At 40.0% G+C, this 17,495-nt stretch overlaps 1 protein-coding gene and 1 pseudogene across 3 annotated transcripts in view; one reads left to right on the top strand and one right to left on the bottom strand.

The window, feature by feature from the left end:
* The first annotated feature begins 201 nt into the window (after positions 1–201).
* STK38L (serine/threonine kinase 38 like) overlaps positions 202–17,495 on the top strand; it is a 79,474-nt gene continuing 62,180 nt past the window's right edge. For 2 of the 3 annotated variants that reach the window (XM_046012767.1, XM_046012765.1), the window contains exon 1: positions 202–278. The gene's annotated coding sequence lies outside the window, so the exon portion shown is untranslated. The remainder of the gene's footprint in view (positions 279–17,495) is intronic. The other variant, XM_046012766.1, reaches the window with a different exon arrangement.
* LOC123947681 lies at positions 16,833–16,935 on the bottom strand (annotated as a pseudogene).

Below are 17,495 nucleotides of genomic sequence, written 5' to 3'. Positions count from 1 at the left end.
GTGGGTGGGGCAGACGAGCCGGCGTTGACGACAGAAGGCTACTTCCGGCTGTGGTGCGTATGACGTCAGGGCCGAGCCTGACCGGCCCAGCCACCGAGAAGCCGAGGAGGGAGGGCTCGCGAGAGTTCAGGAAGGCCGCCCCGAGATTCCGGCGCGGCCGCGGGTGCCACCTCCCGGGGGCGGGGCGAGGGCGGAGCGGGCAAAAGGGAGCGGACGGGCCGCGGACCGGCTGCGGTCCGTGCGGAGGCTGAGCCGGCCGCGGGCGCGACCGGAGGCAGGTGAGTACGCGGATGCGGCGCGCGGCGGCCGCGGCGGCCGCGGCTGGGGGGCCCCGCTCGCCGCGCGGGCCCCAACTCTGCGAACCGGAGCCGGAGGAGATCTTCTGTGTCTTTGGGTGTCCGGCGACAACCGGGCTAATGTCGGGGCTGGCAGTGTCTCTCCAGGGAAGCTCCAGCGACGGCCTTGGCCCTCTGGTTCCCCGAGGTGATACTAGTCCCGCGTCCCGGGAGAGGTAGCCGCGAGCCCCGAGAGGAATCTTTGTGATTCCCTGCCCCTCTCCCCTTGCACTCCTCGGCCCCCGAGCACCCCGATCCCGGTCCCTGCCTGGGCTTCATAAACAATAACAAATGTCGTGGAACCTCTGCTGGTACCCCCCGCTCGCCCGTCCCGTGTCCTCCAGCCGATGTCACCGAGAAGGAGGATTCCAGGCATGGCTCAAATTGTGGGGGCTGCTTGTGTACCGTTCCTAAAAACTGATGCGTCAGATTGCTAAACATTTCTCAGATCGACACAACACGGTCCAGCCTGCTAGCTCCCAGAAGCACGGAGCGTTCAACACCGGTCTCAAATCGGTCCCTGCCCCTGGCACCGTAGACCCTCCTTTCAACATCATTTTCTCCCACTCCCCTTTTTTCTCTTTACTGTCGGGGGCAGACGAGGGCTTGTTTGCTAAGGGAATAGGAAAGGTTGTACCCGGTCGAGTAGGAGACGTTTCATCTTTAGAAAAAGTTGTCAGGTCGACGGCAAGGGAACAAACTTTATTTTCAAAACCGGTGGCCTCCCGTTTACTGATGCTGCTTTTGTTTTGTGGGATCACTTTTCGGATTGCAAGTTTGGAGGAAGGATATAAAAAGAAATTGGGGGGGGGGGGAGCTGGAGGTGCTGGAAGTGGTGGCTTGTCCAAAAGCTGTGAAGCTGTTCTCTTGGTAAAATGCAGAACCAACGCTCTTGTCTGTTTCACATAACTTGTGATAAGTTTTGACAGAAGTCAGTTGCTCGGAAAAGGCCTCAATATTAGCTTTCTTACGGCTAAAGTCTGAGGAGACAACTCTTAGTGTTTTAATTTATGCCTCCTGGTTGTAAGATGGGAGTGAGACCTTGTCTTTAAGGGAGTGGGGATGGGGTGGGAGCTTAATTTGTCAGGTCTCCCTACTATAAGGCAGAATCCATTGTTGCTTAAGCCCAATTTTACTTACTCTGTGCAGATTTTTTTGTCTCAATCATATATGTATATAGGATACTGGGAACCTCTTTGTCTTTGATCAACCTTTCTTAGTTTGCCTCAGGATATATAAAACAATTAAGTTTATTATACTCTACCCAGTAGCTGAGAGGTATTATAGGTGAATTAGCCACCATTGTGACTGTTTGAGGAAGAGAAATTAATTCAACATATGATGTTAAATTGTGATTACCTTTGTTGATTGCATGGGTTCATTAAAGTACTTTTGTGTGAAAAATCCTGATCTCAAAAGTAAAAAAAAAAAAGGTTTGATGTGGCTTAGCTTTGTGTTTTTCTCCTGGTTAAGATGGCTGATAATGTTTTCCATTTGGCTGGGATGTGTTTAGGATGAGAAATAAATTGGGTGTAGTTTTTGTACTCCTTTGAAAGGCCCTGCCACTGAGGAATGAAAAAAATGAGAAAAGCCACATTAAATGGGTGCAGTTCTTTTTCAGCTTTCTGTATTTTAGTTTGTTTTAAAATGGGTCAAAGGATAGAGACTAGGAAAATTTGGGCAAATGAATAGGTGTCCTTGGCAGTTTTTATGCTGAAAAATTAATTTCAAAATGTAGAACACTATAAAACTGGAGGAAAATTTGTAGAAAATGCACTCAATTTAGCCACTTGTTTTCAGAAAAGTTCTGTTCTCTCAAAGTGAGGGCAACATCATTGTGTGAGTGAAGTTGGATAATACTTTAGAAAGTGTTTTCCCAGTGATCCGGAATAAGCTGGAGGCTTGTTGTGTGTGGGGGGCAGGAAGGGGGGAAGGCTTTTTTTTTTTTTTAAAGAGGGAAAAGAGGGCACAAATCAAAGCCAGAACAATTTGCATCTCAATGTGATGTTAAAATGATTTTATTTTACATAGTGTTGGGTGAATGAAGCAAGCATATTGTCTTCTAGCATCCCCAGGATTACATTAAAATCAGCAGATGGGCAAGTTATGATTAGGTTAGACTTGACATATGCAGAAGTTATACTACTGCATTTTTATTATTAAAAGTACCATGGACTTTTTTGAATGAAATATGCAGCTTTTAAGGTATAAGAAATTAAAAAAAAATTAGTTTAAAAAAATCCTTAGCTGTTAAACATATTAAATTAATCCTTCTTTCCTCCCTCCCTCTCCACACCCACAAAATTTTGTTTAAGTCTTAAGAGCTCTTATTTAGCAAGGTAAGATCAGTATTTAAGTGTACTGGTTACATAAAGCTCCAGTCTCCAGGTAAAGCTTTGTTAATTGACAGGGTATGATTGTTCAGAACCTTTAGAGAGAGGGAAAAGAAGGACGGCAGTGAACAATATTTGCTGTCTGGTGTACTCAAATGAGTTGTCATCTGTCTTTAGAGAGCTACAATCTCATGTGAGGGAAATGCACCCAAATAACTGTAATACACATGCATTTTGTGGAGAAGCCTAAGAGGGAGGGATTAAATTCTACTAGATCAATTAAGGAAGGTTTTGAGTAGGAAAAGGCGTTTGTGTAGATGATTTGATGATCTAGTCATGATAATCATAATAAGTAAACACTTTATATAATGCTAATTGCTGCCAGAACCTTACATGTACTGATTTACCTGGGTTTAATTCCTATAACAACTGTACAGAGTAGGTATAATAAAAAATATATTTCCGTTTTGTAGACAGGGTAACTGAGGTATCAAGACCAAATAACTGGAAAATGATAGATCAAGGGTTCCAGCTCAAACATTCTGGCTTATACCTGTATGTCTGTGCTTAATCTCTATCCTTACTTTCTCTTCCACTCCTGATGGTCTTTCTTAAGTCTTTTTCAAAAAAATTAATTCAGGAAAGTACATTTCTCTGGCTCACATAGATTTAGTGGTCAATTTTGTAGAAAGAGCTTCAAAATAAACAACACCCAGGTAGGTAAGTTATTTTTGGAATGTGAGATAATAAATTGCAAGAAGCTGCTCTTGGTGCAAAGTAAATGTAACCATTGAGTGGGACTTTTGATGAATTTGACTTATTACCTGGTACCATACCCATAAGGGTTTAGAAATGAGAAATTGTAACTATACTAACTCCTTTGCCTAATGGAATGTTTGAATCATTGTATATTTTGGCTTATAACTTTAAAAAAAAAATCACTTGGCACTGGGTATTTTTTGGATTGAATTGTGAAGTTGGAAATTAGTTAATGATTGATAGTCTTAGCACTTCTAGTTTTTATTTCCACAAGCAGCTAAATATATTATGCCTGAATCAGGGTGGGGTTTTTTTTTCTTTCTTTCTTTTTTTTTTTTTTTTTTTTTAAAGATTTTACTTTTAAGCAGTCGCTACGCTTGATATAGGGCTCAAACTCACAACCCCTGGATTGAGTTGTATGCTCTATTGACTAAGCCAGCCAGGTGCCCCATGAATCAGGGTTTTGAATAGAGTGTGGTACATGTATAAAATAAGAGAAGTGCAGTCGCTGATACTTTCTGTTAGGGCACCTTTGAAAGCTTCTTGGGATTGTAAAATAAAAAGTGCCATAGAAATGCACTGTGCCTCCTATAGACCTACTCAGTAAATGCTTCTTTGTTGAATGAATGGTCCAAATGATTTTATTAATGAAGTTCCAAGAATAGTTCACGTTTGTTATTGGTTATCAAAGTACTGGGATCACAAACTCAACTGGATTTAAAGTTTAGGAGAGAAAGTATATCTCGGCAGTGGTAGGGGTACTGTCTACTAAGATGCAGACACTTCAGCTCCTTTGTCCATGTCCTGATTGACCAAACTCATCATAGAGTTCCAGAGGCACATTTTCTGAGATTGAATATAGTAAGTGTCCTCTCCTTGTCTGAGTTGGGTAAGATGGTAGAAAATGCCCACAGTAGGATAATTTATGGTTGATGAGCTTAAAATCTAATAGGAAGAGTAGAAGAACTAAAGCCAGGATTTAAGCTCATATATTATTACAATTAGACAAAAATGGCAAAACAAATTAAAATATGTATGTATATCGGTATACATATATATGTATTTTTACATGGCTTAAATTAATAATGATGGCGTATTATTTCCATTTACCACCACCTGACTGACAAAATTTTTAGCCCATAATTTCATGCAGGTACTTAAAAATTTTTTTAAATTTTTTTATTTTTAAGATTTTATAGATTTATTTATTTGAAAGAGAGAGAGAGAGCACACATCCGGGGCAGTTGTGGGGAGGGCAGAGGGAGTGGGAGAGAGAAAATCGTAAGCAGATTCCACACCCAGTGCAGAGCCTGATTTAGGGCTCCATCTACAACCCTGAGATCCTGACCTGAGCCAAAATCAAGAGTTGGATGCCTAACCGACTGAGCCACCCAGGTGCCCCTCATGCAGATACTAAGACAATTATGCTTTATTATTAAAAAAAAAAGAAAAGAAAAGAAAGAAAGTTAACATTTTTCTAAGCACAGGTTTGGTTTTGAAAGGTTATTCTTAGTGAAGAGGAGTGTGAGCTGATGCCTCGGAGGGAAACTAGATATACTCTCACCTCCTTGCTGGTAGAAATTTGGGGGCATCTTTTCCCCTAATAGACTAGTCTTGTCTATGCTGAACATCTACTGAGACAGGTAGCTTCCCTCTTAGATGATCTCTGCACAGGTCTTACAGAAGACCTTAGCAGTGACAGTTCATATGGTGAGCTGACCATTCACACTGATGTTGGGTAAATTCAAAAAGGCCTCAAACTTTGGCAGTTTTGCAATAGTAGCACTTCTGCTATGCTTAGCTTTTTTAAACTGTTAAACAAGCTCCTTGCCTTCTCCAGACCAGTTGACAACTGATGTTGATTCTCTGGCCACACATGCGGCTTTCTTGTTTGCCTTGTCTTTTGCTGATTCTTCCTGATTTCGCAGGCATAGACGTTATTACAACTTGTAAGTCTGATCCCCCATACACAGGCAGCATCCAGTGTTCGTCCCTACCTCTCGTTTCTCATAACTTTACCCTTGTTTTCTTACCTTTTACAATTATTCGCTATGTCTATCTGATTCCTAATTTCAAAACACTTTCCTTACGTTTGCAATTACTGAAGATGATGGAGTTAAAAAATACTTAACACCGAAAATCAACCACAAATACAACAACTTCCCCAGGATAAAGAACAAGATGACAGAAACCTAAATGACTATGCATGGTTGTTAATGCCATCTATTTTTGGCAAGCCGAGTTGGTGTGCCCTTGCTATGGAGCCTAGCTTTCATTCTGCCTAGGAAAAGTTAAAAAATCAAAAGTTTGGAAACAGAGAGTTTTGGTACACATCACTAAGCCCTTTTTGTCATTGGTGGTGGGAGTCTTGCTCTGTCTACATGCAGTCATTGCTATTCTGCTTTTATGACTTTGAGAATTTGGCTACAAAATCTGTACATTATTTCTATAGAGTTCTCTAGATTCTTCAGCAATCCTGGAGACATGGTACGACATTTGTTACATTTAATATGAAAAATGCCTTGTGTAATCTATGTTTCTCAAACTTGGTCTCCCAACAGGAATTTATAGACTTAGCTCTCTGTCACCTTCCCTTCTGACATGTTCTTGGCTCTTTTTTCTTCCTGAATGTCATCAGTCAGTGTACAGGTCTAATAATAATTTTATCAACAACAGTAATCACTCACTTATCGCTTACTATGTATAAGACATAATGCTAAGGACTGTATATAAATATCATCTCATTTAATCCCTGAGGCAACGTATGAGTTATTATTTTTGCTTACCCATAAGGAAACTTGAGTCTTTGGAGAAGTAACCAGGGTCATGTGGGTAGATAGTAAATGATGGAGTTAGAACTTGATCCCTGAGATCCAGTTTGCTTTCTCTTGCATTGCTTTATTTTTTTTAAAAAACACCTCCTCTGCTATTGCCTTCTTCTGGTCCCACCCGAGTTATCTTTCTTTCCTTCCCTTCCTCCCATTTTTAGGACTTATTTACAGTTTTGCATGTCAAACAAATCTTTTTAAGAGAAGTACATAGAAATAATTCGGCTCTACTCATATTTCCTGTAGAGGAGGACTTGCTCTTAGAGAGAGCTTATTGGAAGAATTCTAGTTGTAACACCTTATATTTGTATTGTGCTTTAGAGTTGCCTAAAGTATTTTTTGTCACATATCCTCCTAGCAGTCCTCCCTTTAACTCGAGTCCTTAGATTAAAAGATGCTACACACACTTTCCTAAAGACTGTGCAAGTTAGTTGATGAGACACAGTTCTTGCTCTCAGCAATTTTAATGCTGAAGTAAATGATATAATCAAATGTTCTGACTTCATTCAAGCCAATTAAGAGCAGATAAATATTGTTACAGCACAGCAGTTTCTTTTTCTTTTTTTTTTTAAGATTTTATTTATTTATTTGACAGAGGAAGAGAGAGATCACAAGTAGGCAGAGAAGCCCGCAGAGAGAGAGGGGAAAGCAGGCTCCCCACCGAGCAGAGAGCCCGATGTGGGTCTCGATCCCAGAACCTTGAGACCATGACCTGAGCATGGCTTAACCCACTGAGCCACCCAGGCGCCCCAGCACGGCAGTTTCTTAAAAGGCATTATAGTTTTGAGATTTGAGCTTCCTTTTTGGTCAAAATTGACAAGTTGGAATTTTAGTTCTGCATTTTAAATCATGAAATTTCAAAGTGCTCCATCCCTGTGATTCAAGTGAATGGTGGTTAAGTTGCTGCCTACCTCATCCTGCATACAAGTGTGGCATTTAACTAAAGGATTACAGTGAAGGAATAGGGCAGAGGGAGGACAGATTATTATTTCAAAAGTGAAATTGGAGAGATGGAGATCGTAACAAGGGCTTGATGAGGTATCTTATGGTGTCACTATTGTAGGAAATTGGATGTCAGCTTTAGAGAATGGACAAGCTTCGTGTATTGAACTCTGGCAAGTTGTATTATTTGAGAGATCAGAGAGCTTATTCAATGATCTATCTTTGGAATTTTATCTTGTGTCAGTATCTTGTTTGACTAAACTTAATTTTTACTAAATTGAGTATTTTTTTCTTAGTTAAGCATTTGCCCACTAAGTTGGCCCCAGGGTGGAAACGCCACACCATGTTTGCGCTTTATAGTTTTTTGGTATTTGTCAGCAGAGGCTGGTTGTCTGGTTTATAGCACTAGGGAGTTGCCTTTTATTGTGTTTTGACAATAGAGATCCATTTCATTTGGACACATCTTTCAAATCTGGTTGAGGATATTCTCCATATGTCCACTATTATTATCTAGCCAAACCGAAAAGACTTTTTCTATTTTTGTGGCTAGAGTGGAAAAATTTCCATCCAAATTGCATGTATTTGGCCTATCAATGTTCTTAATACTGGCAAATCCTAAAGGAGCCACAGACTCACAATATTTTCGTGAGGTTAATCATCATAATTCAACATTTATCGTCTATTTGCAGTGCACTGTATGAGGTACCGTGCAAAATAGAGATGAGTAAAATGTATTGCACTTCTACTTAGAAAGTTCTATCCAGTAAGAGACATAATGTATGGGTACAAATAAACTGTAATTCAAACAGAAAGTGATGAGTGAGTGGCAGGGCGCTGTGGAAGCAGAGGAAGAAGGGATTGCTTCTGGCTGGAGAGATTAGGAAGGCTTCCCCTATAAAATGAAATATGAATTGGCTATTTAAGTGTGAAGGCCAGACCAGAAGGAGGGATTAGCATAAATTGGATCGATCTCTACAACACCTGATAAATTACATGTTAATTATTTACTTTTCTCTCTGCCCTATTGGATTTAAGCCCACAGAGCTTTGAGAACAGGTGTTTTCAGAAAGCTTTTCATTATTTGCATCATCAACTGTTCAATGTAGTACATTTAATTAAAGTCATACTTTAGTAATATTACAGTGGCAGTAGTGTATTTGGACTTCATTCAAGGGACGAGGTACCAGAATTGAGAAGACCAATGAAGAGACTATTTAAATTTATTTAAAAAATTTTTTTATTTGAGTATAGTTGACACATGATGGTACATTAGTTTCAGGTGTACAACATAGTGATTCAACTCCTCTATATGTTATGCTCAAGACTCGTGTAACTACCATCTGTCACCAACACAATGCCACTACAATATCAATGACTACATGCCCAATGCTGTGTGTTTCATCCCTATGACTTATTCATTCCATAACTGGAAGCCTGTGCCTCCCACTACCCCTCACCAATTTTGCCCAGCGACCCCCCCCCCCCCCGCCGGCAACCATCAGTTCTCTGTATTTATAGGCTTGATTCTGCTTTTTGTTTATTATTTGTTTTGTTTTTTAGATTCCACAAATTATTGACATCCTAATGTCAATAATTTTGTCTTTCTCGGGGCGCCTGGGTGGCTCAGTGGTTTAAGCCGCTGCCTTCGGCTCGGGTCATGATCTCAGGGTCCTGGGATCGAGTCCCGCATCGGGCTCTCTGCTCGGCAGGGAGCCTGCTTCCCTCTCACTCTCCCTGCCTGCCTCTCTGCCTACTTGTATCTCTCTCTGTCAAATAAATAAATAAAATCTTTAAAAAAAAAAAAATTTTGTCTTTCTCAGTCTGACTTATTTCACTAGGCATAATGCTCTCTAGGTCCATCCATGTTGCAAATGACATGATCTCATACTTTTTTATGACCGAGTAATATTCCACTGTATGGATATATGACATCTTCATTCATCTATTCATGGGCACTTGGGTTGCTTCCATATCTTGGCTATTGTAAGTAATGCTGAAATAAACATAGGCATGCATGTATCTTTCTAAATTTGTTTTTTTTTTGTTTGTTTGTTTTGTTTTGAAGGGACAAAATGACCTAGGAGATAGATAATAAAGTTCTAAACTGGGTAGGATTGGAAAAGAGAGACTTGGATGGATGGTTGTTGCCCTGCCATCTTGAGATGAGGGATTTCTTTCACTGTGTGAATTACCTGTGAGGTACATGTCATGTACCAGGAGATATAGAGATGGAAGGACCTGGTGGTCCCTCAGACTGCAGGCAGGAAACTAGAGAGCCACACTTCCAGGGATAGAAATAATTGCACTATATGCAATTGCATATTGCAATATATGCACTATAATGGCCACTATAATAAAGGAGCAGTAAGAGGAGCAGCTAAGGAAAAGGAGCACCTGTTTCGGAAAATCAAAGAAGCCTTCCAGGGAGGTGGTAGTGTGTGAGCTTAAACTTGAAGGGTGAGTAGGAGTTTTTCAGGCCAAAAGGCAGCAGGAGGCCATGATGGCATAGAGATCTAAAAGACTGTTTAGAGACCCACAAGAAGGGTTATTTTAGTGTTGGGACATGAGGCTAGATAGGATAAATGGACTTGTCTTAATAGAATAGCATTATATTTGCCATTTTTTTAAGTCTTCTTTTTTGAAGATTTTATTTCAGAGAGTGAGAGAGATAGCGTGCATGGGCATGAGCAGGGGGGAGTGGTAGGGGGAGAAGCAGACTCCTTGCTGAGCAGGAAACCCTTCCTGGGGCCTGATCCCAGGACCCTGAGATACTGACCTGAGCCGAAGGCAGATGCTTAACCAACTGAGCCACCCAGGCGCTCCTGCCATGTTTTTTGTTTGTTTAAATATATTTATTTTATCCAGCTCTAGCACTCCGAGCTTTTGTGAGGAAGTATTTCTAGTGCCTCTTATAGCCTAGTGAAGGTAACTCTGCTGTGCTTCCCACTCCCAGCCTGCAAGTATACTGCCAGTAATAAATTGTCTCTTGCTTCCACTTAGTGAAATTAAGCAAAAAAGGTGATGAATGATACCAATAGCCAGAGAGATAAAGAGAGAAAGCAATGCACTGAAAACCTTTCCTCTGATGAATGCCCAGAGCTACTAGGGTTGTCCTCTAAAGAGAATACAGCATAGAGCATAGCTTCAAAGCACTTGACTCAGGGGAGGGGACTGTGGTAGGAACACAATTATTTACCTTTCCCATAAAGTTTTATGGAACCCATGAAAATTTCCCAGAACTGTAATATCTAGTGCTAAAGTCCTTTTGTTCTGGTTCCAGCCTTGATTTTTTTTTTTTTTAATCTTCTTTACTCTAACCCTTACTATATAAATTAGCATGACTTAAATTTAAATGGTCTCAAATGTGGGCCCTAGTTTGTTCCCCTCCCACTTTTCTGGGCTTCCAAAATCTGCATTGAAGGCTCCCTGCTAAGCAGAGAGTCTGCTTCTCCCTCTCCCTCTGCTCTCATTCGAGCTCTTCCTCTCTCCCTGTCTCCCTTCCTTCTTTCTTTCTCTGAAAATAAATAAGTAAAACCCTCTTAAAAAAAAAAAAAGAACCTGCACTGGCAAATTATGATTCTGAACTATGTGTACATAATCTATATTAGATAGCCAGAACTAGGAAGCTAGGTTTCTTTTTTCACATAGGTTTCTTTTCTACAGCCATTTATCCTTTCTGTCTTGTGTACTGCTGAAACCGAATATAGTTGTTTTCTAAGGACAATCAAAAAGTTAATTAGAATTATATCCATTGTATTCTAGGCTGGGGCTTGGCAGCTGTAGTGGGTTTAGTGCCGTTAGTGGTAATAATCAAAGTTTCTGGGCACTACCAAGAAGAAAGTGAAAGACAAGAGGGACAAGAAAAAAGAAGGCTTGCAGAGTGTCAGGGGAGGCATAGGGTAGGAGCTAGAGATACGGTTAAAAGGGGTCAAATACCTCTGACACCTGTTCCAGGTGCCACTTAGTGGGACATGTGCCATATTTTAAGATTAAGTTGAACCACCAGTAATCATGTCTGGAAATATGCTGGGTGTATTGTTATGCCCACAATGACAGTTTGTTTTAATCAAATATTTCTGGATTTAATAAAAACAAAATTTGTATATATACCTGTGCCTCTGTCTTTAGTATTGAGTAGAAAGGGAAACAGAAATCAGCACATTTTAAATATTAGTGAAAGTTACAGGTACATTTCTGAAAGGTAGTAAAACATTTAAGATTTAAAACCACAGATTACATATCTAGCCCCCATCAGGCAAAGGTGGCCAAGAGGGAAGGGAAGCACAAGTAGGAAAATGTGTTTGGATAAAACTGTGTATTCATCCTACTCGTATAACAGGACCCACAGAAGGAAAAACAGGGTGAGAAATTAGATCTAGAGGCTGTGGTCTCCCATCCAGGTAAACCAAGTACATTTCACTATCAGGAAACAAGAAGCTTTAATGCTTCAAAACGTTTTTCCATGAGCAGCTAACAAAGCCAAAGGAAAAGGATAGGCACAATTTTAGTGTTTCTGTAATGATGATAAAAAGTTATTTCTCAGATTGTGAGAAATACTGGATTGAATGAAAGCCTTTGGCTCATATTCAAAGCTGACAGCTGCTGTAGAGGTCAGAGTGTCAGATTCTCTACTGTGTGTTCCCTCTAATCCTTGACAAGTGGACGGCTTGTCTTTGTCTACATATTTTAGTACCTTGCTGAGACAAGGAATTCAGCAGTTTACAGGACATCTAACTTTCATTTCTTTTGGTGGCCAGTGTTCTCCAGCCTTCTGCCCCGATCCTCTTTTCTTCTTCCTGCACATGCTCTGGTTGCCGGATGATCTCACGTGCTCTGATGTCAGTAGGGACCACTCTCTCATGATCACTTGGAAATCTGTGTATCTTGCTCAGACCTCTTCTGAGCTTGGGACTCTGTTGTCCATCTTCTTCCTAGAATATTTAATATTTAAGGTGTTGATCTCACTTTTCCAGCTCTGTAAATGTGAATTGTTTATGTGTGTCCAGAAATAATCAGGATTATGGAAATTTACTTATGATTAGCAAGTGACCAAGAGACCACTATATAAACACAAGAATGCCAGTTAATGAGCTTATTAATATAACGGTGAATAGAATGGAAGCATGCATCATTTGGCCAACACACTGTCACCCAGTAGGACAGTCTTCATGGGAAGTGTCACTAAGCCATGATAGCTTGATGGAGCGTCTTTTTTTATAAGGATGCCTCTGCCCACTGCTGCTTTGGATATGGGCAGCCCATTTTAATTTTGGGCAGTGTTAGAGGAACACAGGCAAAATCTTGCATGTTGAACTCCTGCTTTCTTCCCCCCAGATTAATATAACTGTTATTAATGTAACTGTTAACACAGTTTAGCCAGAAGAAAAACAAAACTGATAGGGTTTCAGTTTTCTTCCTTTTTTTTTAAAGGATTTATTTATTTACTTATTTATTTACTTATTTTATATATATTTATATATAATATATATATTATATATATATATATTTTATATATATATATATAGAGAGAGAGAGAGAGATCACATGAGTGGGAGGGGTAGAGAGGGAGAGAATCTCGAGCAGACTCTGTGCTGAGCATGGAGCCCAGTGTGGGGCTTGATCTCATGACCCTGAGATCATGACCCGAGCTGAAACCAAGAGTCCGACGCTTAACTGAGGCACCCAGGTGCTCCACAAGGTTTCAGCTTTCTTAATCCACATTCTTTTTTTTTTTTTAAGGTTTTATTTATTTATTTGACAGACAGAGATCACAGGTAGGCAGAGAGGTAGGCAATGAGAGAGGGAGGGAAGCCCCTGATGCGGGGCTCGATCCCAGGACCCTGGGATCATGACCTGAGCCAAAGGCAGAGGCTTTAACCCACTGAGCCACCCAGGTGCCCCCTTAATTCACATTCTAATCCTACCTCCTGGAAACTACATCCTGTTCAGTTTTGATCGGAGTTGGGTATTCCAGATATTTTCAGTCACACATTCTTTTGGAATTACTTATGTTGATAGCTAATTTCTACCACTCTACTTGATTCATGCTGATATTTCTCCCAGAGGGTGATTTAATTTTCAAATTAGGTGGGCATTTCGCCTTGGCCTTTTGTACTCACTATAATGCATTGCCAAGTATTGCAAACTTCTCCAGGTATGAGCTGACCAGTACAGTGTACAGTATGACATCCACCTTCCTTTGTCTTGACCTTTTATGTCTATTAGCTTAGCCTAATAGTAAGATTGCATAGATGGCCATTTCACATTTTTAGTTTATGTCAAGCTTTGTTCAACAGACATCTTTAGTTGTTCTTATATATGTAGCGGTTTGTCGCCATTTGTGCCAGCGTTTCATTTTTTTGAATCCAAGTATAATTCTTTACCTTTTCTCTATAAATTTCATTGGTTTATGTTAATCTTCCGTTAAAATTGGTTTGAATTTTGACTCCACTGTGCCCTGTTTGATTATTCTCTCCCGATTCCAGTTTGGGATAAGGACTTTGAAAAGAATACATCTGATAAGGTTCAAACTTTATCCAGTTCATGGATAATATAACTGCCCAAGCCCAGCGAGCCTTGCAGAACTTACTTAAGATGACTCTGAGTTTTGTTGCTTAATCAGTTATAAACATATCCAATACTCAGCCCATTTTTCTTCATCTTTCTCCCTTCCTCACCCTAAAAAAAATTGGAGAATGGGTCTTGATCGGTACCTTTCAGAGTCGTAGAGATTATTTGTCCTTAAGACTTGCCAACAAAGGAAGTAAGTTACTTGGCAAGATGTTTTCCTCCTGAATCCGTGCAGATTTTTGGTGATCACCCATCTTCATCTGTTCAAAAGCCATCTGCTTTATTATCTATTCTAGAATTTTCCTCAGGCTGGATGATAAGCAAAACAATGAGTGTGTTGTAACATTTTGTAACGTCCATGTTCTTTTGTAATGCTCATGTTCTTTCCTCACTTTGAAAGATTGGGCAGTTTGTCTCCTGTCTTTCAGCGCAGCTCTCTGGTCCTCATGGGTCATCCGAGTGCTTAGAACATGTGGGCCTGAGATAGCAAACCAATCAGCTGGCCAGGTGAGAAGATTTGCAGGGCACTAGGGGCAGTTGTCTGATGGCCTCCCATGTCCTGGGCTTCAGCTCCCTGGTTTCACATCCACTTTTGGCCTTTGTTTCCCACCCTCTACTGTAGAAGAGAGGCGGAGCTCCATGGGTGGGTGGCAGGTGGGCACCCCACTGGGAGTCCTCCTTATAACACAGGGCTTGTATCTCCCCAGCAAAGATGTCGGAAGATAGAAATATGTAAACTGTAAAGGGGTATGCAAGTGCAATATTTTTAAAAAGCAAAACAGAAGTGGTTTTTCTTCCTTTTTTTTTCCTGTCCTATGTTAACTACACTGTTTCCTTGCACCAACTTACCAAGGCCGATTGCAAATTTTTCCTTCCAAATGAAAATTCAGAAGCTGCTTTTGTAGCCCTTAATGGTTTTCTTAAGTTCAGCTCACTGTGGGCATCTGGCTTCCTGATACCATCCTCTGTTTCTTTTATAGGCATCCATGTTACGTGTGCCTCCTCTCAGTTTCTCTTATCTGTGTTTTTAAAATCTAAGTTCATTGGAGAGCTCTCTGTGCAGCCACTCTTTTCCAAATCTTCCCCTTTTCTCTGTCATTAATATCCTTTGCATTTATAACAAGAGTTCTATTATTTTTGTACCAAATCATTTTAAGTTTTACTTTTTTTCCACATGACTAGGGTGAGTGGGGGGCTATACTGTTTGGTTATACTTTTCTCCCCCATGTTTCTCTAACTCATTCTCTTTCTTTAATTCTCTCTCTCTTGCCCTTCTTTCCTGGATACTTCTGGTGGCGTAATATTAGAAATTATTTACTTAAAACCTAGAAGTTTATTCAAGATTTTATTTATTTATTTTTGAGAGGGAGAGATAGAGAAAGAGAGAGATGAGGAGTGTTTAGAGGGGCAGAAGGAAAAGCAGATTCCCCACTAAGCAGGGAGCCCTAGGCAGGGCTCCATCCCAGGACCCTGGGATCATGACCTGAGCTGAAGGCAGCCTCTTAACCGACTGAGCCACTCGGGTGCCCTAAAACCTAGAGGTTTAAACCTGGTACTTGATCAAGTCCTGAATAGATATAGAACATTTCCTTATTATTCTTTTAAATTCATTTTCAATTTATAATTTACTTTCAACAGAGTTTAAAATGGGCACTGTCTCCAGGGAAATAATCATGGTTTCTACCTCCTTTGTATTTTCCTCACAAAGCCTAGCCAAATACAGGTATTTCACGTAGACATTGAGTGTAACAGGACCTAAGAAGTGTGAGTTCTTAATGGTTATAATTTAGGAGTAATCCAAAATCCTTATAGTGTCTACAAGTGCTTCACATTCTGGTACCGCTTACATCTCTGAACTCTTTTTCTTACCATGCCCGTGCACTCACTCTCTTCTTACCATGCTAATCTCCTTGCTGTTTCTTGCAGACACACTGCTGCCTCAGGGCCTTTGTAGTTACTCCTCTGTGCCCCCAGGTTTTGAAACCACTTTTTCTCATCTGTTTCAAACTTCCTTCTCAAGGGAACTTCTCAAGGTCATCTCCTGATGACCTTATTTAAAATGTTAATTCCTCCCTCAGCCCGTGCACTTTCTAGTCTCTCCCCAACTCGAATGTAAGCTCCATAAGGGCAGGTGTTTTATGTTACCTGTGTCCTTCCTGCCAAGAACAGTACCTGGCCATCGTGGATGCTCAGTAAATATTACTCAATCAAAGCTAGTTTAACCAGAGTTGTATTCTTGAGAGCTTCCTAAAACATATCATGCAACATCCCTTTTAGAGTCTCAGGCAAGATTTGCTTCTATATTCTATGAATGTTCTATAACTTGTGTTCTCTAATGTACCACATTAGAGAACAGCTACTGTAACAAAACTTCAAAATTGCTGTCAGGTTTACCAATACTTCCATTTAATCAGCTAATTTCTTCCTGTGGTCACATTCATATCCATAATATTTCTTTTCTTGTTTGAGAGATAGAAGGTTTAGCAAGGCATTATCAGATGCCTCGAGTTTTAGCTGTGGAAGAATTCTAGCAGATATTCCAAAAGTTCCATTTATTTCTGTGTCAGCTTCAGTCTCTAGAATATTCCAAATCAGCAACTTTTTATGCCCTACGTTTCCACCGTTGCTCTATTCCAGTTCAGAGTCCTATCTCATCAAATCCCAGTAAGGCTTAATGTTATCATATTTACTTATTTGTAAAATGGCAGTTTTCTTTAATACTCATATTCTGGGTTTGTGTTCACAGGAACCTAACACCGCATTGTTGCTAACACCTTCCTGTTTGTTTTTCTGCCATCACATCATCCTTTAACACTGTCCGCTTGCTAAAAGGAACCATGAGAAGCATCACAGTAATCTCTTCAAAAAACTTCTATTTGGGGGTTAATGTCCAGACAATAATAATGCCTTTATTGACAACCCGGGCATTACACTTTGAAATTGAATACAAATTATTTAAGTTTAAAGAAAAATGTCAACTTTTATAAATAGAGATGTTGTTGAAAACTGGTTTTTATCATTTGTATTTAGGGAATTCCATATATGTTTTAATTGACTCAACACAAAATGGGTAAATTAAAATAGCTCTTCTAAAAGGGAGAAAGCTTTATATTAAACTGATAAGAACAGATACTACACTTGATCTTAGCCAAAAGGCCGAGAAGCGATGGGGGGGCGGGGGGGAGAAAGCTTTATAGAGATTATGCTAAGTGTTGATAGGTTAAGCATTCTAAAACATTACCATTTCCATGGGAGAAAACTCCTTAAGTCATTGAGTAGTCAGGTTCTGAAGTAGCTCTTACTTTTAGAATGATATGGTTATGTATATTTAAAGTAGACTCAAACAAAATAGTTGTTGTATATAAACTATTTTAATGTGACCCTTTGTATCCATTTCACCCTCTATTTAGGAGAGGTCAGATAATAAAAGATGGTTTAGAAAGCCCTTTGAAGACTCTAACGAACCTCATAAATATGGGCACTACTACTCTGCACATGAAAATATAAGAAACATTTAATATAAGAGTTACTATAATATTTAATATAAGAGTTATCATTTCTTAACCAGTAGCAGCATGGCACCTGAGATTTGCTGATTTATGTAATAGCATTTTATGAATAGGTAGGACTCTGCTCAGGTCTTTTGTTTGAATAGGCATTTCTCTTTGTTGTTCTCTTTGTTGTTCAAAGTTGTTTTGTTGTCAAAGCACTCCTTCAGAAGACCTAGT

The sequence above is a fragment of the Meles meles genome, chromosome 7 (assembly GCF_922984935.1).
Source record: "Meles meles chromosome 7, mMelMel3.1 paternal haplotype, whole genome shotgun sequence".
Taxonomy (NCBI): Eukaryota; Metazoa; Chordata; class Mammalia; order Carnivora; family Mustelidae; genus Meles; species Meles meles.
The sequence above is the reverse complement of the archived record's forward strand: the minus strand, read 5'-3'. Positions and strand labels throughout refer to the sequence as shown.